A 25642-nucleotide genomic window follows, 5' to 3' on the forward strand; every position below is an offset into this window, starting at 1 on the left:
AAAGAGGAACAGGGATATAATCAGTGGGTATACATAAGGAACTGGAAACTTCTAGCAAATATTGACTTAGAAATCTACATATTTAAGATTCCTTGTAGTCATTTCAACAGAGACCACTAAAATTTCATAGAAGACAGACATCCAAGAAAAGCACTCGGTCCAGGAATAAACAATGCACATTTGGTTGATACTTCCCTTGCAGTATAACTCTCATGTATCTGAACCTCACTTATGCAATACAAGATTTAAGAAAGACAGGGGCACCTGGGTGGCTCAGTTGGCTAAGTGTCGACTTCGGCTCAGGTCATGATTTCGTGGTTTGTGAGTTCAAGCCCCACATCCGGCTCTGTGCTGACAGCTCAGAGCCTGAAGCCTGCTTCAGGAGTCTGTGTCTCCCTCTCTCTCTGCCCCTCCCCCATGCATTCTCTCTCTCTCTCTCTCTCTCTCTCTCTCTCTCTCTCTCTCTCTCCATAAATGAATAAACATTAAAAAATTATTAAAAAAAGAGACAAATCCCAGTAACAATGTAGGGGAGCAGAAAGTAATTACATTTGTGGTGAACACAGCATAACGAGTGAACTTAAAGCATCATGTTGTACACCTGAAACTAACGTAAAATTGTGTGTTAAGTCTACTAAAAAAAATAGCCAACAAGTTATCTGTTGAACACATGAATAGCACGTGAAAAGGTCCTCAACATTGGTAATAACCATGGATATGCAACTTGAAACCATAATGAGCTACCACGTCATGCTTATTAGAATGGCTTTTATGAAAAAGACAAGAAATAACAAGTATGGGTGAGGGCATGAAGAAAAAGGAACTCTTGTGCACTTTTGAAGAGAAGGTTAACTGGTACAGCCACTATGGGAAACAGTATGGAGGTTCCTTAGACATTAAAAATAGAACTACCACACAATCCAGCAATTCCCTTTCTGGGTATTTATCTGAAGGAAATGAAATCGCTACCTCAAAAAGACATCTGCACCCCAATGTTTATTACAGCATTATTTATAATAGCCAAGACATGGAAACAACCTAAATGTCCATCAATGGATTCATGGATTAAAAAATGTGGCGTATATACATAGTGAAATATTTTTCATCCACGAAAAAGAAGGAAATCATGTTGAGATAACATGAATGGAACTTGAGGGCAATCTGCAAGTGAGAAGTCAGACGGAACAACAAATGCCATATGATCTCGTATGTTGCAATCTAAGAAAAATATACAAGCTCAAAGATTCAGAGAACAGATTGCTGGTTACTAGACAAAGGGAGTGGGGGAGAGGGGTGAAATAGATAAAGGCACGAACTTCCAGTTATGAGATAAATAAGTCCTGGAGATGTAAAGTGCAATATGGTGACTACAGCTAATAATGTTGTTCTGTATATTTGCAAGTTGCTAAGAGACTAGATCTTAAAGGTTATCATCAAAAGAAAAAAAAATTGTAACTTTTTAAATATGGTGATGGATGTTAACTAAACATATTGTGGCAATCATTTCACAGTACACACATAAATTAATCATTATATTGTATAAGTAGAAAAAATACAATGTTATATGTCAATATATCTTAAATAATAATAATAATAAATTTGTTGTTTAAAATTAAGAAACTCAATACCCAGAAAAGAAATAATCCAATTTAAAAGTGGGCAGCAGACATGAACAGACATTTATCCAAAGAAGACATCCACATGGCTAACAGATATTGAAAACATGCTCAACATCACTCATCAGGGAGATACAACCAAAACTACAATGAGGTATCACCTCACACCTGTCAGAATAGCTAAAATCAAAAACACAAGAAACAACAATTGTCGGCAAGGATGTGGAGAAAAAGGAGCGCTCTTGCACTGCTGGTGGGAATGCAAAATGGTGCAGCTACTGTGGAGGTTCCTCAAAAAATTAAAAGTAGAATTGCCCCATGATCCAGGAATTGCACTATTGAATATTTACCCAAAAAAGACAAAAACACTAATTCTAAGGGATACATGCACCCCTAGTTTATTGCAGCATTATTTACAATAGCCAAACTATAGAAGCAGCCTAAGTGTCTATCAACAGATGAATGGATAAAGAAGATATCGTAGGTACACACAATGGAATATTATTCAGCTATAAAAAGAATGGAATCTTGCCATTTGCAACAATAGGGATGGACCTAAAGGGTATAATGCTGAATGAAATAAGTCAATCAGAGAAAGACAAATACCATATGATCTCACTCATATGTGGAATTTAAGAAACAAAACAAATGAGCAAAGGAAAAAGAGAGAGAGAGAAACCAAGAAACAGACTCTTAACTAAAGAGAACAAACTGATGGTTATCAGAGGGAAGGTGAATGGGGAAATGAGGAAGACAGGGGATAGGGATTAAAGAGTACACTTATCATGATAAAAAAATGATAAAAAATAAAAATAAAAAAAGCAAGACACATCCTCTGGAATTTCTATGATGTTATTTCCATAGAAGATAGCTAGTGAAGGATAGAAATTAGGGGACAGAAATTATTGTGCAAAACAGAAATTCTACAGTGGTTTCTTTTTTATTTTTATAAATACAATCCAGTCCATGATGGGAAGATATTTCTATCAAAGAATAGTCAAATTCTCTATATACTATATATTTTCTAAATTAAATGTGTCAGTGTTTCTGTTGAAAGAAAAACAAATACTACATGACTTTTTAGCTTGGATAAAAATGCATCCTTATTTCAGTCACTACATAACATCTTCATACTTTAATATATAATTGAATTTTATTTGTTACACAAGAAGGTACAAACTTAGATGAAAATGACATTTCTCAACTGACAAATGGATAAAGAAGATGTGGTTTATGTGTACAATGGAATACTACTTGGCAATGAGAAAGAATGAAATCTGGCAATTTGCAGCAATGTGGATGAACTGGAGGGTATTATGCTAAGTGAAATAAGTCAGGCAGAGAAAGACAGATACCATATGTTTTCACTCATATGTGGATCTTAAGAAGCGTAACAGAAGACCATGGAGGAGGAGAAGGGGAAAAAAAGAAAGTCACATAGAGGGAGGGAGGCAAACCATAAGAGACTCTTGGATACCGAGAACAAACTGAGGGTTGGTGGGGGATGGGGGAGAGGGGAAAGTGGGTGATGGGCATTGAGGAGGGCACTTGTGGGGATGAGCACTGGGTGTTATATGGGAACCAATCTGACAATAACTTATCTTAAAAAAAAGAAGATGACATTTCTCAAATTCTTCCACATGAGAGACTGGTGTCTGAGTGCCTTCCTGCAGCATAGCGTATATTAAAGACAAGAAAATTTTAGTTTAGAAAAAAGCACACCAACATTTTTGATTCTTTAAAAAGAAAGGCAATTCTAAAGGGAAAAGAGTTATATATATATATATATATATATATATATATATATATATATATATATATTCAGTTTAGGTAAACTCTTTGACTCTAGTTATTTAGGCTTTAAAATTTCTTTCATCGAGCAACTCTTCCATTATTGTATTTCTCCCAGGTAATGGCCACCTTATATAAGAAACAAATCAAAGTAAAGGTAATTTATTGTCCACTAAAAATTTCATTTTCTGTCAGCATCCAAATATGAGATCATATATATGAGCCCAGATACAAATTGTAGAGATTAATTTTATTAAAATGCAGCAACAAGCAGAATTTTCCCCCAATACAATAAATCTTTCAGATGGATTAGGGACCTTGAATTTAAACCTGTGATGTTATCTTGCCTTCTTAAAAATGGTTATAAAAGCTACAGTTAATAGAGTCGTTCATAGACATTCCCATTTCTTCCTTCCCAAGCCATAGCATAATACATTTTTCTTCAGATTCTCAGGCATATGAAATAAACAAACTAACAAAAACCCTCATGGTGAGAAATTATTTATAAGTACATATGCTTTTGTAAGTACGTTAACAAAATTCTATATAAGAAAGGTTTCTAAGTAAAGTTTTATAAAGCAGAATGTCAATGTTAAACAATTAAGATGGTGATAAAAATCACAGCTTTCTGGGTCTCTCTACGATCACCAGTAACTCGGGCATCCGTCAGAGTTCACGACAGAAATTCTGTCACCTCAGGAGGCCAGTTGCCTTAGCTTAGGCCAGTTGCCTCCTATCTACATGGTCCCTTGTCCTTTCCTCACAGACCTGTTCTTGCAGGTGTCTTTTCACTCACTATACCCAGAGTGCTGAAGCCATTAGGAGATGCTCAAGAGGTATTCTGTACTAAGGTTAGTACAGAATTGGTTGGGTTTTTGATGGCATGCTTGTCATGGTGACTTGAGTTTATTTGGTTTTAATATCAGTATAATTAATATACAATGTTATATTAGTTTCAGGGGTATAACACAATGATCCCACAATTCTATACATTACTCAGTGCTCTTCATGATAAGTGTACTCTTAATGCCTTTCGCCTATTTCACCACCACTCCCCCACCTTTCCTCTTGTAACCATCGGTTGATTCTCTATATTTAAGAGTCTGTTTGGTTTGTCTCATGTTTCATGGCTCCCCTGTTTTGTTTCTTAAATTCCACGTATGACTGAAATCATATGGCATTTGTCTTTCTCTGACTGACTTATTTCACTTAGCATCATACTCTCTAGGCCCATCCATGTTGTTGCTAAAGGCAAAATTTCATTTTTTTTATGGCTGAATAATATTCCATACCCCGTATCCCAAAGATTCCATATCTTTTTCTTTTTTTAAAAGTAGACACCATGCCCAGTGCAGAGCCCAATGCAGGGCTTGATCTCACAACCCTGAGATCAAGACCTGAGCTGAGATCAAGAGTCAGACACTTAACCAACTGAGCCATCCAGATGCCACCATATCACATCTTCTTTATCCATTCATCTAGCAATGGATACTTGGGTTGCTTCTTGGTTATTGTAAATACTTGGTTATTGTAAATAATGTTGACATAAACACAGGGGAGCATTTATCTTTTCAAATTAATGTTTTCAAATTCTTTCAGTAAACACCCAGTAGTGGAATTACTGGATCATACAGTAATTATGTCTTGAATTTTTTTGAGGAATCTCCATACTGTTTTCCATAATGGCTTTGCCAGTTTGCATTCCCATTAACAGTGCAAAGGGTTCCTTTTTTCCCACATTCTCACCAATACTTGATGTTTCTTATGTTGCTGATTTTAGCCATTCTTCCAGAATGGTGTGAGGTGATAATATCATTGTAATTTTGATCTGCATTTCCCTGATGATGAGTGATGCTGAGCATCTTTTCATGGTCTGTTGGCCATCTGTAAATCTTCTTTGTACAATGGTCTATTCATGCATTCTGCCCATTTTTAATAGCATTATTTGTTTGTTTTTTTTTTTTTTGGTGTTGAGTTGTATAACTTCTGTGTATATTTTGGATACTAGACCTTTATCATATATGTCACTTGCAAATGTCTTGTCCAGTTCAGTAGGTTATCTTTTAGTTTTGTTGGTTGTTTCCTTTGCTGTGTAGAACGTTTTTATTTTGATGTAGTCTCCATAGTTTATTTTTGCTTCTGTTTCTCTTGTCTCAGGAGACATATCTAGAAAAATGTTACAGCTAAATACAGAGAAATTACTGTCTGTGCTCTCTTGTAGGATTTTTGATTTTAGGTCTCACATTTAGGTCCTTAATTCATTTTGAGTTCATTTTTGTGTATGATGAGAAAAAGTGGTCCAGTTTCATTCTTTTTCATGTTGTTGTCCAGTTTTACCAATACCATTTCTTGAAGAGATAGTCTTTCTTATTGCATATTCTAACCTCCTTTTTCAAAGATTAATTGACCATATAATTGTGGGTTTATTTCTGGTTTCTCTATTCCATTCCACTGATCTATGTGTCTATTTTATGTGCTAGCACCACACTGTTTTGCTTACTATAGCTTTGTAGAATATCTTGAAATCTGAGACTGTGATACTTCCAGTTTTGTTCTTTTTTAGATTGCTTTGGCTATTCAGGGTCTTTTGTGGTCTCATACAAATTTTAATATTATTTGTTCTAGCTCCATGAAAAATGCTGTTGGTATTTTGATAGGGATTGCATTACATCTGTAGATTGCTTTGGGTACGATATACATTTTAGCAATATTTGTTCTTCCAATTCATGAGCATGGGATGTTTTTCCATTTGTTTGTGTCATCTCCAATTTTTTTTATCCTTGTTTTATAGTTGTCATAGTACAAATCGTTTACCTCCTCGGTTAAGTGTATTCCTAGCTATTTTATTATTTTATTATTCCTAGGTATTATTGCTATTATTTTGGTGCAATTGTAAATGTGATTGTTTTCTTCATTTCCCTTTCTGATACTTCATTTTTAGTGTATGGAAATGTAACAAATTTCTATGTATTGATTTTGTATCTTGTGACCTTGCTGAATTCATTTATCAGGTCTAGCAGTTTTGGGGGGGGATGTTTAGAGTTTTCTATATATAGTATTATGTCATCTGCAAGTAATGAAAGTTTTACTTCTTCCTTACCAATTTGGATACATTTTATTTCTTTTTCTTGTCTGATTGCTATGGCTAGAACTTCCAATACTACATTGAATAAAGATGACGAGAGTGGACATCTTTGTTTTGTTCCTGTCTGTAGGGGAAAAGCTCTGTTTTTCCCCCATTGAGTATGATGTTAGCTGTGGGTTTTTTACGTATGGCCTTTATTATGTTGAGGTATGTTCCCTCTAAATCTACTTTGTGGAGGGCTTTTATCATGAATAGATGTACATTGTCAAATGATTTTTCTGCCACCATTAAAATGATCATATGGTTTTTATCTTTTCTCTGTTGTTGTGATGCATCATGTTGATTTGTGAACAATGAACCACAGTTGCATCCCAGGAATAAATCCCACTTGATCTCGTGGTGAATGATTTTTTTAATGTATCATTGGATTTGGTTTGCTTTTATTTTGTTTATGATTTTTGCATCTATGTTCATCAGAGATATTGGCCTCTAGTTCTCTTTATTTGTAGTGTCTTTACCTGGCTTTTGTATTAGGGTAATGCTGGCCTGTCAGAATGAATTTGGAAGCTTTCTTTCCTCTTCTATTTTTTGGACTAGCTTGAGAAGAGTAGGTATTACTCTTTTTTAAATGGTTGGTAGAATTCACCTGTGAAGACTTATGGTCCTAGACTTCTGTTTCTGAGAGGTTTTTGTTTGTTTGTTTGTTTTTGCTTTTGTTTTTGATTACTGATTCAATTTCATTGTTGGTTAGCAGTCTGTTAAAATTTTCTATTTCTTCCTGATTCATTTGTGGGAGGTTATATGTTTCTAGGAATTCATCTATTTCTTCTAGGTTGTCCAATTTGTTGGCATATAGTTTTTCATAATATTCTCTTCTAATCCTTGGTATTTCTGTGGTGTTGGTTGTTATTTTTTCTCTTCATTTCTGATTTTGACTCTTTCCTCTCTCTCTCCCTCTCTTTTGATGAGTCTGGTTAAAGATTCATCAATTTTGTTGATCTTTTCAAAGAACCATCTCCTGGTTTCATTGATATGTTATGTTGTTTATTTACTTTCTATTTCATTTACTTCTGCTCTAATATTTATTATTTCCCACCTTCTACTGGTTGGGATTTGTTTGTTCTTCCTTTTCTGGCTCCTTTAGGTACAAGGTTAGGTTGTTTAGTTGAGACTTTTCTTGCTTCTTGAGATAGGTTTGTATTGCTATAAACTTCCTTCTTAAAATGGCTTTTGGTGCATCTTAAAGGTTTTGGAACTTTGTGTTTTCATTTTCATTTGTCTCTTTTTTTTATTTCTTCTTTGATTTATTGGTTGACTCAGTCATTGTTTAGTAGCATGTTATTTAATCTCCATGTATTTGTGTTCTTTCTATATATTTTTCTTACGGTTGATATCTAGTTTCATAGCATTGTGGCCAGAAGAGATTCATGGTATTATTTTAGTCTTTCTGAATTTGTTGAGACTTGTGTTGTGACCTAATATGTTATCTACTCTGGAAAATGTTCCATGTGCACTTGAAAAAAATGTGTGTTTTTCTGTTTTAGGGTGCAATGTTCTGAATATATCCGTTAGATACATCTTATCCAATGTGTCATTCAAAGCCATGGTCTCCTTGTTGATTTTCTGTTTGGATGATCTATCCACTGATGTAAGTGCAGTATTAAAGTCCCCTATTATTGCATTGCTATCAGTTACTTCCTTTATGTTTGTTACTAACTGCTTTTTGTATTTGGGTGCTTCCATGTCAGATGCATAAATATTTACAATTGTTATATCTTCTTGTTGGATTGTTATTTCTATGATTATACATTGTCTTTCTTTGTCTATTGCTACAGTCTTTGTTTTAAAGTCTATTTTGTCTGATATAAGTATTGGTATCACGGTTTTCTTTTCACATTCACTTGCATTATAAGTGCTTTTCCATCCCTTCACTTTCAATCCACATGTGTCTTTAGATCTGAAATGGGTCTCTTGTAGGCAGCATATAGATAGGTCTTGCTTTTTTATCATTCTGTATCTTATGTCTTTTGACATTTATTCCTTTTACATTTAGAGTGATTATTGATAATTAAGTACTTACTGTCATTTGTTTTATGGTTGTTTTTGTAGTTATTCTCTTGCTCCCTTCTCTTATGGCTTGCTGGTTTTCCTTAGTGATATACTTGGATTCCTTTCTCTTTATTTTTTGCATATCTGTTACTGGTTTTTGATCTGTGGTTACCATTAGGTTTGTATACAGCATTTTGCATATATAGCAGTCTATATTAAATTGATGGTCGATTAAGTTTGAAACTATTCTCTACTCCTCTCCCTCTCACATTTTAGTTTATGATGTCGTGCTTTGTATCCTTATATTTTGTGAATCCCTTAACTGATTTTTATAAACTTAATTTTACTGCTTTTGTGTTCCTACTTTTCTTACTCCTGCTGATGGTCCCTCCTTTCCACACAAACAGTCTCCTTTAACATTTCTTGTGGTGCTGGTTTAGTGGTGATGAATTCCTTTTACTTTTGTCTGGGAAACTTTATCTCTCCATGTATTCTGAATGATAGTCTTGCTGGGTAGAGCATTCTTGGCTGTAGGGTTTTTTTCTTTCTGAACTTTGAATATATCCTGGCACTCCCTGTAAAACGTCTGTTGAAAATCAACTGATAGCCTTATGATATTTCCCTTCTATGCAAAAGTTGTATTGCTTTTAAATTTTCTCTTTATTACTATTTTTTTGCCATTTTAATTTCTATGTCTCTTGGTATGGACCTCCTTGGGTTGAGTTTTTAGGGGATCTCTGTGCCTCCTGGATCTGGATTTCTATTTCTCCCTTCCAAATCTGGGAAGTTTTCTAGCTATTATTTCTCCAAATAAAATTTCTGACCCCTTTTCCTCTCTCTTCTCCTTCTGAGATAACTATAATGTGAATGTTATTATGTTTGATGATGTCATTGCATTCTCTAAGTCTGTTTTCATCTTTTAGTAATGTTTTTCTCTCTCCCGGTCAGCTTGACTACTTTCCTTTCTCTGTCATCCAGGTTGCTGATCAGTTCTGCCTCCTATAGTCTACTATTTATTTCACTAGTGTTATTTTTATTTCAGTTATTGAATTTTTCATCTCTGATTAGTTCTTTTTTATGTTTTCTACCTCTTTGCTGAGGGTGTTACTGAGATTCTTCACTCAAGTCCATTGAGTATCCTTATGGCCATTACTTTAAATACTCAATCAAACATATTACTTCATTAGCTCTCTTGCTATGATTTTGTTCTGTCCTTTCATTTGATAGATATTCTTCTGTCTCCTCACTTTATCTAATTTTCTGTGTCTGTTTCTATGTGTTAGGAACTAGGTTTCCTGCTCTTAAAAGTAGTTACCTTATAAAGAAGAGGTTCTATAATTGCCCTGCAGTGCAATGTCCCCTGTTCACTAGAACCTGACACTTCAGGGGTTCTTCCTACTATTGTGGCTGAGCGACTCTGGCTTTCAGTCCAGTTATCTGCAATGGCCATCTTTGCCTTTTGTGGGCAAGGTTTGGACCCTGTGCTGTTAGTGGGCCAGTCTGGGGCCACCTCGGGCTCGAGTTCTGTCAGACCAGGCATTTGCCAGAGATACAACAGCACCAAACTTCAGGGTTCTTTCCTTGTGTTGTTCCCTGAGAGGCTTGCGCTGGTGGGTGGGTCCTGTGGTCAGACCAGGTGTCTGCCCCCAGCCCACTACTGGAGCCACAGTAGGAATGGTGTGTGGCTATCTTCTCCTCTCTCTGGGGCAGAAGGCAATTTGGGGTGGTGTTGGCCTTTTGTGGGGCTACTTGCACACTGCCAGGCTCATGTCACTGCTTTGGATGGGATCTGGCCAAGGGTGTATTGGAGGGCGCAGGTCCACAGGAGAGCATGGAGGCGGGGTGTGTAGCACCAGCAAAGTCTCTACGGGTCTCCTGCAGGAAGGGACCTGCATTTGCCCAAAAATCCTCCACAGGCCAGCTGGGTTGGAGGAGGTAGATCCACACAAGAGTGTGCGGGGTGGGGCATGCTGTTGGCAAGACAGGTGGAGAGTGTTCTCATTGTGCTGGTTCCCACAGCTGTCTGTGTATCTAGGTTGGGGGTGGGGGAGGGAAATGGTGCTGCCAGCTCTTTCGTTCTTCAGGACGTCTCCCAAAGATCCCTGCCCTTCTAGCATACATTCTGAGATTAGCAAACAAATCTCCCTCCTTTATACTCCAGGCATTTTTCAATGCTGTTTGTTGTGTTGCCTATTTATTTATTTATGAAAAAATTTTAATGATCTAGATTTATCCAATGAATGGCGAACTTATACTTTCTTTAAAAAAACAAAGAAACTCCTTTTCAGTATTGAGTAGTCATTAAAATAAGCTAATTAGTCCCACAGCTTAATGTAATAGGTACTCAGTAAAGGGTGGGGACTCAGTTTCCTTTTGCCCTTCTGGATCTCCCAGAGCCAAACGTCCTGATCTTTAAAGTTCCAGGTTTTAAGCCCTGCTGATTGTAAGAACTTGCAAAAGTATGCCCCTCTGGTTTTTAAAGCTACAATTTAGGGAGATTGATCTTCCCTGTGCAGGTTTTTCATGCCTGGAATGCCTGTTGTGAGGGTCTGTTCCTTTCCCATCTCATGCCCACAGCATCCCTCCTTTCCACCAACAGTCCTGGGGTTCCATTTAACTCCTAACCACACTGCTGTCCTTCCTACCCTTTTCAGTATAGTACTTTCTCTACATTTAGCTGTGGGGCATATGTTCTGCCTGTCTTTGGGTCATTTTCTGGGTTATTTACACTGATATGAGTGTTACCTAGTTGTACCTGTGGGGTGAGGTGGGCTTAGGATCCTCCTACTCCATCATCTTCCCCAGAAGCTTAAATTTATTTGTTTTTTTAATCATAGTTAATGTTGAGAATAAATCCTCTAGGTCTAGAAAGCATGGCCTCTTTTAGCTTTTTTTGCTCTCAGTGTTTCCAAATATTAGATTTTTGCATGTTTAAGTTTTCTAGAGCTCTGTTCTTCTTCTTCACTGTTTGATGAGCTTTACCCAATATCTTTCTCAAGACATCTTGAAAAAAATTCAGAGTCACCAAAATTATGCCTTTACGTTACCTCTTGGAAAGCACGTTGTCTGGGTTTATTGTAGATTCTTCCCTTAATGGCCAATATAGGGGAAGTTTTTCTTAACTTTGAATAATCAGAACTGCACATTTTGGCCATGTTATCTGTTAGGCTACCTCCAACTGTTTCAACCTTATGAAATTCTTCATGTAATATAATCATCATCATCATCATCATCATCATCAAGGTGTGTTCTAATCAGGAGAGGTGGAACTATATAGCGTTCTTGGTATGGCCAACACTGAGTGTGGCTTTAAGCTCTTTAGGCATATTGTTTTTAATCTGTAAAATGATAATTAAAAAGGCAATGTCTTTCACAAACTGGGACAAAGGTCTTTGGGATCTTATAGCCACCAGCATAGGGTGTAGGCCTTCCAGTACCGTCCACAGCCCCATGTGCTGCCATCCTTCCAGCTGGGGTCACAGGACACAGAACAGCCTCTACTTAGATCACTGCAGTTGCCCAGTTCCCATAGCAACTGCTCAGACTCTGATCCAGTTGTCCTTTCCTCATTGCCTCTTTGGGGCCTCTTTCCTCAACATATAAATTAAGTAATTGATATTTCTTTAATCACTCCTTCTTTTTACCAAAGAGACCCTACATACCAAATATAGTAGCAATGGCACTAACAATAAAAATAATAACTTATTTTTAAGAGTTCCCCCTAAATGTCAGCATTCTAGCAGGTCCCCAAACCATAATATGAACTAAATGATAAAACTGATATGTAATTGTGATTGAAATAAAATTACAGTCCCACCATATTGGAATGGAGGTACAATCTGGAACATTCTCTGAGTTAGGTGTATTATCATCCACTGAAAGGCTTAGAGCCCTATTATATTCTCATTAGTATCATGAAATAAATTCTCCTTTATTTTGTAAAGCTTATTTTGTGACTCCTATAGTAACTGCCTCTCTATTAATGTAATAATAACAATTTAAATATTGTATTAGGCTGACAGGGTAAGTATCAAAAGAATACAGCCATGATGGAAAACAGAGTAGAGGTTCCTCAAAAAAAAAAAAAAAAAAAAATAGAACTACCATATGATCCAGCAATCTCACTGCTGGGTATATATTCAAAGGTAATAAAAACAGGATCATGAAGAAATATCTAAGTCCCGTGTTCATTACAGTGTTATTCACAGTAGCCAAAATATGGAAACAACCTAAGTATTTGCCCACAGATGAATGGATAAAGAAATATCACACACACACACACACACACACACACACACACACACATTATTTAGCCATGAAAGAAGGAAATTGTTCCATTTGTGACATGGATGAACCTAGAGGACCTTATGCTAAGTGAAGTAAGCCAGACAGAAAGACAAATACTGTATGATCTCACTTATATGTAGAATCTAAAAAAAATATCGAACTCCTAGAAACAGAGTAGGTGGTGGCTACCAGGGGCTGAGGGACGGGGGAAATGAGGAGATGTTGGTCAAAGGACACACACTTTCAGTTATACAATGAATAAGTTCCGAGGATCTAATGCACAGCGTGGCAATGATTCTTAATATTGTATTGGACGCTTGAAATTTATGAGAGAGTAGATCCTAAGGATGCTCACGTCAACAAAAGGGTAACTGTGTCAAGCGATGCATGTGTTCATGAGCTTGATTGGGATCATCAGTTTACAATGTACCTATGTCACATCATCGAGGATACCTTACGTATGTATAATTTTTATTTGCCGATTCTGCCTCAATAAGGCTGGTGAGAAAAAGAAAATAATGTTATGGATTCATTTCCTTTAAGTACATCTATAAGTATTCTCGTCAGTAAACTGGCAAGAGGAATACAGATAGGGCTGACTGACTTGGCATAGATTGGGACATGGGGATAGATGAGGCAGAAGGTAACTGCAGAGCAAATGGGACTCGCATGGCTTGACAAGCTTTCCCTACTGGGCTAAATGGGAGATCATTCAGGAAGCCCTCACGGCCGTAACTCTGCAGTAAGGTACCATGGGGAAGAAAACTCAGCTGTGATATGATGGGTGACTGTCTCTGGTCTTCTAGACAACCTCCTCCTTAAATAGGAGAGTGCTCAAGATTTCTCTTCTGGTGAGAAAAACAGGGCTTAGGAAAAGACTGTTCTGTGATCATACAGGGTTTTGTTCATTTTTTTGTGTAGGGTCAGTTACATACGGTACAATTTTCACTCTATGTGCTTTTGTTTTAGTAAAAACTGATTAAAAAATACTGTGCACAAATGTTACATGCAGTTATTTTGAACTCTACTTATCAAAGTACGGAGGCTTGTTTCTGTATTTGTGTGGAAATTCTGTTACAGTTGCCAGAAGATTTTTGTGTGAAACCCTTCTGACATCATCAGACATATTAGTCTTAAATCAATGATTCATAGAAGTACACAGAGCTTTTTTGTACATATGGGGCAGGATTACTATGAAGCTTCCAGAAGCCACTTCCAGAGAAACCTTATCTGCACAGGATTACCAATTAGCTGTAATCCCCTCTCTACTCAGAAACATCCAGGCCACGGAGGGAGACAAGGAAAGGTAATAAACACAAGCTCTTTCCTTTCTAAAGATAATAAAAGTGAAACTCTTAAAAGGTGAGATTTATGACAAATGGTAGCCGATATTATCCATAATTTCATTAGTGAACTCCTGATTGCATAAAAGAGTACTTTATAGAAGCTTCTCTTCAGAAACCCTGATTATTATATTTGTTTTTCTTTTAATATGCGCACGTAGTGGGAGAACATGCATGGAATTTATTAGGCCTGGCTAATTTTCTATCAATTCTAAGAACCCAAGATTAGCCATGTGCAGTTCATAGCTGGCATTGCAAAAAGAGAAAATGTCACCTAGAAAAAGCGAGAAGTGCTTTGTTCCTTAAAAATTAGAGTAATATGAGATGTAAAATATCACAGTACTTTGAGAAAAAAAAACTAGCAAAATTCCCAGAATCAATCAGCCAAAGATAATTGTGTTATTAAGAAACCATTTGACTGTGTGTAGATGAAAAGCCATATTTTGCTCAACCTACAAAAGCTTTACAGTGTATCTGAAACATCTAAATTACCTTTATTAATAAATATAAAATGTATAATTTTTGGCAGTATGCTGGATTAATTGCCTAACAAAGTAAGTGAGTCCCATGAGCATGCTATGCAAATCATTTTGTAAAAGGTCATTTTTATTAGCGACAGTGGTCAAATTAAATATGCAATTTCTGGAATAATGTGGCACATAATGTGCTGATACATTCAAATACTATGGATATTAAACCCAACTATGCCTTATTTTAGGAAGGTAAGTATAAATTAAATGAATCTGAGTTATTTGTGATTTATTCAGCACTCACTCACTCTACAAATGTTCATTGATAATCCCCTGGGTGTTCGGTCGGCACTGGGAAGGGTACCTTCCTTGCAGCCATCAAATACCTGATCTCCAGATGTCTAGCACATGGATACATAGGAGGTACTCAAAACGTAACTGCTACTCTCCTTCGCGAACTATTGTAGAACAACATACAGGATACTGCTCTGGGTCTTGAGAATACAATAGTGAACAAGACAGGGAAGGTTCCTACTCCGATGGAAATCATCTTCCAGTGGGAAAGAACCCTCACTAAGAAACAAATAGGAACAATTCAGAGGGCAGTACCTGCCGGAAGAAAGGTAGTGGGACAGAATCAGACAAGTGTGGATAACATCTGACAGAAGGATCAAGGGGACCCCTTGGAGCTGCAAACCCACCAACCGGGAGTAAGTCAAACCAAAATGTAGAGGAAGGGCATTTCAAGGAGAAACTGCTGACACAGAAGCCCATGCTTGAGACTGTTTGGAATATAAATAGCTTCCCTAAGTATGGACTCTGAAAACCTCAGGTGTCTCTTACTGTTCCTTAAGAGAAGAGCGACCCCGGGGCGGGGCGAAGGGCTAGATGCGGACTATGGAGCTGCTCTGTTCGGCCAGCATGATGCTCAGGGCTTGTTTCATCTTATTGTTTTAGGCCAATAACCAAAACTTGAGAGCTTTCTAACTGAAATCCAGATTCCTGACTTTTCTTTAGAAACCAGGTCTGGAGTCTTGGGATCTGAATGTCAGCACAGTGGGCAGGGGCTCGATAGCTTGGTGTGAGGTTCTGCACTACATTTGCCGATATCTTCCCACTTTCTTCTTTTGCCCTAATCCTGAAGCCAAAGTTCGGCGGCCATTTCTCATCATGCTCCTGCTATCGGTCTTCTCTGTAACTATGTTCCCATCAAAAGTAGGAAAAGAAAAGCTAGGTTTAGAGGGTTATGTGTTTCAAGACAAAATGGCTGAAAAGTATATAAACCAGTCTTGATGTCAGCTGAATACAATCCAGCTTTTCCTCTCATTTGTGTTTTCTTCCTGATCCTATTAAACATATGAGTTTGAGACACTTGAACTTGGGTTTTAAAAATCAAGAGCATGGTCCAAAATTTTTTTGGGAAAAATAAAATAAAATTCGAATAACTGCAGTTTTGGGCTGCCTCTGTGGGACAAGTTGGGTATCTGGACTATTTGAACTTGACTTTTAATTTCAACACCTACCAAACTGATGACGGGCAAGTTCAATACTCCTCTCATCCTCAGTGTCCTCATCTGTAAAGCTATTGATTTGGATATAGAATAATCAACTGTGTCACATTATTCTAAGAATTAAAAGTTAACCTATAGAAGCACATAATACATGGTAGACGATAAATGTAAAATCTTGATTATGTCACGTATAAGGCACAGAAGCACTCAGAATGACTTACCTCACCTTAGATATATTCTGAATTTCTTCTAAGGTGGGTAGAAGAGAAGAGACTGGGCAAGTGGGAGAAAAGGAGGGGAAAGCAGTAACATGATTCACTGTACAGCGGGTGCTAGCTATGTGCCCGGTTCTTAATTCACAGTAGGTTACCTCTGTTTCACAGATAAGGAACAGGAGGTGCAAGGAAGCTACATAAGGTGCCAAGGTCACACAGGAATAAGAGTAAGAGAGACGCTTGTATGCAAACTTTTTACCACCCCTTCTCTCTCTCTTTTTTTTTTTTTTACCACCTCCCTGCCCCTAGCTAGAATGGATGGAGAGCTATTGTATAACTTCCTTGAGCCACAGAAATGAAAGCACTCCTAGTATCAGTGGATTTATCAGACTTGAAGATGCATAGGCGTCACCTGCACAGCTCATTAAAAATGCCCTACTGCTAAGGTCTGTGATTCAGTGAGTGACCCAATCATTCCATCTTGAGAGGCACCAAAGACATTCGTCTTTCTGGTCTCAGGGGCTAATTTTTAAGTGAAAAATACAGAATACAGTGAAAAATTCCAAATGGTACCCGAAGAGAAGACACCGCATGAGAATGGATAAAACATAAGCCTCTAACTGGTCACAGAGAAATCTTCAATGTTGTCTCAGGTCACTTTTTTTTTTTTTTTAAATTAGGGTACAGTTGAGAGGACAGATAAGACTTGATAGAGTGAAGTTCAACTAAAATAATTAAATTCCAACGAAAAATCTTCATCATGCTTTGTCCTTTCTATGATAGAAATGTTTTAGGTAGTTTTCTTATTCAATTATAGAATATATGTATTTTTAATTGAACATTAAATGTTTAAATTTAGAACCCTTCTTTTAATTACACCTTACATACAGGCCATGCACAGTTAATCATTGCTAATTTCCATCATACTTCCCTCTGAAATAGAAGTTTTTTATGCATCCATTACAAGTTTCGTTGTATCTTTCCTGGTAAAAACTCTGATAAGTTTCATTAGAGAAAACAGCAGACACTATTGGAACTTACGGTCACTGAGTTCATGGCCGGAAACTGTTCATACAAAGAGAAGTAAGACTCGGTCTCTGTCTTCTTACTTTCCAGGTAGAGAGAATTGCAAGGCCTAAGCTTTCAAGTGCTGCCTGAACATCCTTGAGCTTCACAGGGCTGCAAAGGCTTAACCATGAGTTCACTGCTCTTGCCAGAGAGGCCCTCACAACTCAGTGTGAAAATCCCCCACCAACTAGTCCCCTATCAGCCAGACTTGCTGCACCTGCCCCTTCTTTTTCAATGTAAGGCCGCACTTCCTTGTCAGGCCATAAAATTACTCAAACAAGCCAATCACATTCTCCTGAGGGAAGCAGACGTAATGCAACCCCGGTTCCTGTAAAGCCTGCTTCTCACAGCCCCTGGTGCTTCCCTCTGCTTTGCTAATTTGATTTCCTTTGCTTTTATTAAGTAGGCCGACATTTTTATTTTGTTACTAAATGTAGTTCCTCATTTGTGAATTGACTGTCCATGTCATTCCATTCTTTTTCAGCTTCAAGGGTCTTAGTGTTTTAGCATCAATTGGGATGGACTCTTTTTATAGTAGAAAATACTGTATTTGTTGCAACCAGTTTCTTCAATCTGTTTTCATCTTTTGTTTTTAATGATGCAGTTTTGCCTTTCTGAAGTAAAAATCATACTTCAATTTCAAATGTTTATGCAGATCAAGTGTCCACTTTTTTTCTGTAGGCCTGTGGTTGCTTTTAAACTAAGAAAGTATCTAGGGGCACCTGGGTGGCTCAGTTGGTTAAACTAAGAAAGTATTCAATCCAGATATCTGACCAATACTTAACACATTATTAATTAATTAATTAATACATTATTCAAGTTTTCTCTGTTTTTTTTTTTTTTTTTTTTTTTAACTCTTAATGCATCTGATACCTTTAGTGTGGTGTGAGGTAAGGTTTCTAATTTCTGGCTTGGTATTTATCAGATAAAGGATCTTAATTTATAATTCCAATTTCTTTTCTCTTTTTAATCTCAAGGGTCTTCACTTTTCCCATGGCCAAGTAGAAAGAGGAAGAAAAGATTACAGGCAAGCATGACACTGTATTGTTGTTTCCCTAATTAACGTGGAGTGGGAGTCTCTTTGAGGGAACGAGTTCTCTGAATATCTTCGCAATTTGGTTAATAACTTGACTCTTGCTTGTTTGTTAAAAAAAATTAGGCAGAAAAGAGATAGATGGACCAAAACATTCATAAAATACTCACAATTAGGCAAAACGAGAAAAAAGGAACACAGTAACTCTCGATGTTTGCTAGAACCTGTCATCAATGGAAGGTGAATATAATTGCATGACTCTACATTATTAGACAAACCAGGAACCACAATGTGTTTAAGGAAATTGTATAGGGAATGTTGAGAGAAAGCTATGTCTGGCCAGATCTGGGGCATCTGACTGTGAGACGGGTCAGGAAATGATGTTAGCAAAGGGTATTAGTGAGTCAAGCAGAGGTAAAAACAACAGGTTTCTGTTGCTACTCTTTAAAGAGCTAACAAGACTGCTGTTTTAGGCAGAATAATCCATCAGAGCTAATGAGGAAGAGTTACGTAGAAGTGTAAATCCAAATAGGGGTTCCAAGTGGCTTAAGGGTTTATGGGGAAAATGCAGAATACCAGTGCCTTAACTGTAAGCCTGGTTCATCCCTTAAGATCTTTCTCTAGTAGTTTCTATTTTGGCAGAAAAGTAAATTAGAGGTGCGAGCAGAAGAGGACAAGGTAGAACAGGGTTGCTAAGACAGATACACCATTCCCAAGTCACTAGAAGGATCAGAAAGAGGGAAGGGCACGATTGTATGGTTAGGGAGATTTGTAGGGCTCGTAAGACATATTTTTATTTATCTGTTTCTTTGCTTACTTGCTCGTGTATTTGTTATCTGGGCTCATGTATCAGCTATTATGCTCAGAACTAAAGACAAAAAAGTCCGAATGGTCTAAAACTACACCCATCCCCCGAATATTCACGGAGGTCCTACTCAGGACCATCACTCATGTTAGGAGTTTGGAATACATGTAGCAGCAAAACAGATGTGGTCCCTGCCCTTGTAGGAACTCTTAGTATCTCTTTCTCCTGAAATATTTAAAACATAGAAAACACAGCGAATCATATATCACACATTCCTATATCCTCTTGAGATTCAACATGGTAACATTTTGCATATTTATTTCCAAACTTATATTTAAAAAAACTAAAATCATGTAGCTAGAGTTAGAGCTGTTCTGACCTACCTCAAATTTAATTTCCCTTTCTCTCTTCAGGGGAGTGATTAACTGGCCTGAAGTTGGCATTCTTCCAATTATTTAAAACTATATTACCACATACATATTTGCTCATGAGAAATATGTAGCATAATTTTGTATTTTGGAAATTTTGAAATGATGTTTTTAGTACAAAATGATAACTTGCTTTTTATACTTCACATCAGGTTTTTGAGATAATTTACTTATTTTTTATTACATACCTACTATACCTCAGGCTTCATTCTAAGTGCTAGAATAAAGCAGGGAACAACAAAAAATTTCTGCCCTTAAGAAGCTTATATGGTAGTAGGGTAGACAAACAATCAACATCAAAATATGAAATATTCTATCTAGATTGCTACATATAGTTACAGACTGAACTGGGACCCCCACATTCATACATTGAACCCTTAACCTACAATAGAATTCAGTTTGGAGACAAGGTCTATAAGGAGGCAATAAAAATTAAATGAGATCATAAAGGAAAGGTCTTAATTCCATAGCACTTGTATCCTTATAAGAAGAAGAAGAGATATTAGAAAGTTTTCTTTCTCCTCACACATACAAAGAGGAAAGGCTATGTGAGGACACAGACACCATCTGCAAAGCCATGAAGAGAGCCCAAACCAGTAACCAAATCTACTGGTACCTTGATCAGGAACTTCTAGCCTCCAAAACTGTGAGAAAATAAATGTTTACTGTCTAAGCCACCCAGTGTGTGGCATTTTGTTATGGCAGTCACAGCAAATACAGCTGCTGTATGTTGATGAGTGCTAACAAGTAAAAGAAAGTAGGAAAAGGGGAGATAGTGATGGGGGTTCGACTGGCAGTTGAAATTCGGTGTCCAGGAAGGTCTTCTTCATGAAGTTACTCTTGAGAAAAGACCAGAAGAAAGTGGAAGAGCTGGTCACTTGGCTAATTGAGGGAACAGGAAGTGCCAGTGCAGAGTCTGATGCAGGACAGCGCATGGCGTGTTCCAGGAGCCATGAGAAGGTCTGGATGGCTAGAGTTTTGGGGAAGAGGGAAAGGGAGGGAGGAGATGAGGTTGGAGGGCTAATGGAGGCCGAATCATGTAGAAACTTTGGGAGACTGTTTAAGCGGAGGACTGACAGGGTCTGACATTCATTTTAACAAATTGTTCTCAACAGTCTTGTTGAGAAAAGATGAAAAAAGTCCAAGGGCAGAAGCAGGGAAACCTCCTGTAAAACTTATTTCAGTAGTAAAAGTAAAAGATGATGGTGATTTCCATCAGGCAGGTGGTAGTGGGGGTGATGAAAAGTGATCAGATTGGAGATACATTTTCAAGGCCCTGAGCAACTGGAAGAATTGTCTCTCAGTAACACAGTAAAAAAACGAGGTCATAGGATCCTAAGTCTCAAGCATTAAGTCGAGATGTTGAATACATGGGCTGTGAGATATAGGAGGGGTCTGGAGTTCAGAGAAGAGGTCTAGGCTAGAGATAAAACTTCAAAGTCATTGGCACAAAGATGGCATTTAGAGTAATAGAAATGGATGAGGTCATGTAAAGAGTAAATGTTGATAGAAAAGAGAAATCCAAAGAGAGGTTACGGAGATAACTAGCAATCAGTAAAGGAGACAGAGACTGGCCAGAAATCAGGAGGAAAACCAGGTGTCACAGTCTGGATGTCACATGAAGATAATGCTTCAAAGCGGTCATCAAATGGATCGGATTTATCAGTATTATTACATGTGGATCGTTTACTTTCTACACAGTTTTCAATGATAGGAATATAGCCATTTTTATTTGTGCATTGTTATAATGGTAGATATTTTAGTTATTTATGATACTTCACTTTTATCAGCAATGTAGCAATGAACATCTGTGTCCGTGAATAATAGTTGCTTTAGGGTATTCCCTAGATGTAGAAATGTTAGGCTGTACACTATGTATCCTCAACTTTTCCAGATATTGTCAAACTGCTTTTCAAAGTGATTGTGCCAATGAATGCTCCCACCGGTAGTATCTGAGAGCTCACGTTTTTGCTCACACAGGGTGCAGTTCAATTTATTTTTTGACAGATGGATGTGAATTGGTATCATGTTGTTTTAATTGGCATTTGCCTGATAGTCCTACTGAAAAACGTCTTATGCGGAATGCCTATTCATAGCTTTTGCACATTTTCCAAGTAGGTTGTTTTTCATTATTATTAATTTGCAGGAACTTCTTATGTAAATTGGATACTAACCCTTTGCTGGTTAAACACACTACAAACGAATGCTTCTTCCACTATATACCTCATCTTTTAACCATGTTTATAGTGTCTTTAGTTGTATGTTAAAAAAAAAAACAAAACCTTTAATGTATACAGCATAGTTGGGAAGAATGAGGTTTAGAAGGAGAAAATGGAAGCCTTACAAGATAAGTTTTAAATTTGATAATAGAAAGCAGAGTGATAAGCTATTACTTCAATACTGATAAGCCATCACTTCAATAATCAATTACCCAATCCAAATAATTAATCAATCAGCCAGGGCCACCTGGGCGGCTCATTCGGTTAAGTGTCTCACTCTGGATTTTGGCTCAGGCCGTGACCTCGTGGTTCATGAGTTCGAACCCCACATCAGGCTCTGTGCTGACAGTGCGGAGGCTGCTTGTGATTCTCTTTTCCTCCTGCTCCCTCTGCCCCTCCCCTGCTCTCATTCTCAAAATAAATAAATAAAAAACTTACAAAAATTAATCAGCCAAAAGAGCATTCTGACCATCCATATTTTAAAAATGGAAGGCTAGCTGGTAGGGTTCTCTTATGGAAATAAGAAAACAAAGAACTATGTACGCAACTGAAGGGATCTGGACAACACTGAGAGTGCAGTTGAGGTGGCAGAATATGACTTTCCAGGAGCTCCTGTCTATTTTTGTCTGTTTGATTTTCTCAAGCTAGGTTCAGCATCCCCAGTGAAGGCACAGAGCGAGCACATACTGTGCTCTTTCTAGCACTGTGGTTTTCTAGGAGTTCCTGAACAAAAGGCCCTGGGAAAACAGGGGGGGTTAAATGAAGGTGGGGAAGGGATGGTTCGGAAGTTGCATGAAGGAGTGGGGATGCTGCTGCCCCAGCTCCCTACCCTGAGGCACATGAACTGGTATAGACTGAATTATGTCGCCCCGCCCAAATTCATAGATTAAAGCCCTAACCCCTAACGTGACTATATTTGGATATTATTTAACTACCTCTAGAAAGAGGTAATTAATGTCAAATGATGTCATAAGAGTGGGATCTTGATACAATAGGATTAGTGTCCTTATAAGAAAAGACACCAATGAGTTCTCTCTCTCTCTCTCTCTCTCTCTCTTTCTCTCTCTCTCTCTCTCCACCATGTGAAAACAAAGCAAGAAGGGAGCCATCTGCAATCCAAAGATAGAGCTCTCATGTGACACTGACCCTGCTGGGACCTTGATCTTGGACTTCCAATCTCCAGAACTGTGAGAAAATACATTTCTATTGTTGAGGCCATCCAGCCTATGGTATTTTGTTATGGCAGCCTGAGCTAAGACATGGCTAAGGGAAAATGAGCCAATGTATCTGAGAGGCCTCAGCAAGGATTATATATCAAATGAAGGGTAAGGTTTCAATAAAGATAGAGAGAGGGAAGAAATTTTCTGTAAGAAGCTGAAGGTGAAGGTCAGTTTATTTCCTGGGAAACTGAAACTCACATGGACATAGTTTTCTTTATTCCACAAAGGTGCCCCACAGTACTGTTGATATTTTAACTTTGAATCTCGAGACTCCAATTTAATAAAATAGAGAAATTTAATATTTATAATGAAACATTTTTAAAATTTCATGTTTGGAATTTTTGTATTTAAAAATCCACTAGTTTATTTTTTCCCACTGGTTTCTTTTTATGATTTTCATATTATTTTGTAAATGACAAGATATGAGAGTTTCTGGCTTATTCGCAAGCAGGTAACATATTGTAGGCATAGAATTTTTTTAGTTCCAATAAATGAAAAACTGAATTTAATAAAAATTTACCATGTTTTAATTTTTGTCATACTTTTGACATATAGGAGGGATATTAGGGCATCACAGATTAATTTATTTTAATTAAAATTTTTTTTTAACATTTATTCATTTTGAAAGGCAGAGAGAGACAGAGCATGAATGGGGGAGGGGCAGAGAGAGAGGGAGACACAGAGACAGAGCGGGCTCCAGGCCCTGAGCTGTCAGCACAGAGCCGGACTCGAGACTCGAACTCACAACCCGTGAGATCATGACCTGAGCCAAAGTTGGACGCTTAACTGACTGAGCCACCCAGGCGCCCCCAGATTAATTTTTACATGATGAATATCGCTTATGGATCCTGCAATGATTGTATTTTTTTTTTTTTTTTTTTGAGTTGTCTCCATAACCTACTCCATAAGCGTGAAGCCCAACTCAGGGCTTGAACCCATGACCTGAGACCTGAGCTGAGATCAAGAGTCGGATGTTTAACCTACTGAGCCACTTAGGCAACCCTACAATGATTGTATCTTGAGGTAAATTGGCATTTACTTGTGTTTAGGCATTTTTACTTGTGTTTCAATATAAGTATTCCCTTTGCTTTCTGTTGCCAATTGTTAAGTGCATAAAAACAAACAACAAACAATAATATTCATAGAAAATTCTAGGCCATCACAACCATTATATTAGCTGTCAGTCCACCACCTAGGGACAAACAAACTGAGTCATGACCATGCTTCTCTGATGTCCACTAACTGCCAAGAATGCTACCTTGTTGCATACTCAGCGGGTCTAGACTTATGTTTAAAAGACAAAATAATTGTGTGGATTAGTTTTCATCAAAGCAGATAATGGAACAGATGATGCTAGTACCTGAGTGTAAAATCAACCTCAGGAACAACTTTTCAATTTGCCGAGGTCACAACCCAGCCTTATTCAAGCAGTTACATATTTAAATTTTCACCGACCTTCCCATTATCCTTGACTGAGACTCTTGTATCTCAAGATAATTTTAGGTGTTACCTGTATCATGTTTTCTTTACCATTAGTCATGCTATACCTACAGCCCTGTTCATCTTTTCGTAAATAAATAACTTCTATGTTTTTTAACTGTCCTTATAACAGTATAATTTGGAGAGGGCATTAAAATTTCCTAGAGCTGGAATATATATACCATCTCTGAGTGTGTACCAGGAATATTTGACTTTGCTGGTGGTTTTAGAACCAGAAATTCACAGTGTTACACCACTCCTACAATGTCCACTAATGAGCTCCATGGCTATAAAAGCATAATAAGTTCTAACAATTTTATGTAGAGATGTTTTTCTAATTTAGAACTTTGGTTTTTACTATTACAATGTAAATACATCCTGTATGATAAATCTAGTTGCTCCTGCAGAGACTTAATATTTATCTGTATGCCTTGCAAATACCTTATCAAATGAGAAATAGAATGACTTTAACAATAAATCTATTTTAATGTGCTATTTTTTCATATTATTCAGAACGTTGAGAAATTTAAACACTACATAAATATTCAAGAAAAAAATCACTTATGACAGTGAGAAAGAAAAGCTGGTAGGTTAACTAAATCCCATGTATGATTTTGAATTTAAAAATCTTTCATGTTTTTCTGAAAGTCTGAATTTATTTTTGTTTACTTAGACTGAAAACAGCAAATAAAATATTAATTGAGTTGTATATGCACAAGTAGCTCAAATGGAGAAAAAATAACTCAAAGGTTGATTTTCAATATTTCTTTTCCTCATGTCCTTATTTGGATCCTTTTTCTTATTCCCTTTCAATGGAATATTGGTGACATAATTAATGCTAATGGCTCTCTATGAGAAACATGAATTGCTTTTTCCTCCTTTTTTGTTTGTGTTGCATTTTGCAGGTGCCATGAAGGTTCTATGGCTCTTACAAAAAGCCTGTAAAAAGCTAAGAGGGTAAAAGAGAATGTGGACAGTACAGGCAGGAGATGGGGACCAAGTTTGTTAATAGAACATTTGTAT

Source organism: Panthera onca, chromosome D3, assembly GCF_046562875.1.
Source record: "Panthera onca isolate mPanOnc1 chromosome D3, mPanOnc1 haplotype 2, whole genome shotgun sequence".
Lineage (NCBI taxonomy): Eukaryota > Metazoa > Chordata > Mammalia > Carnivora > Felidae > Panthera > Panthera onca.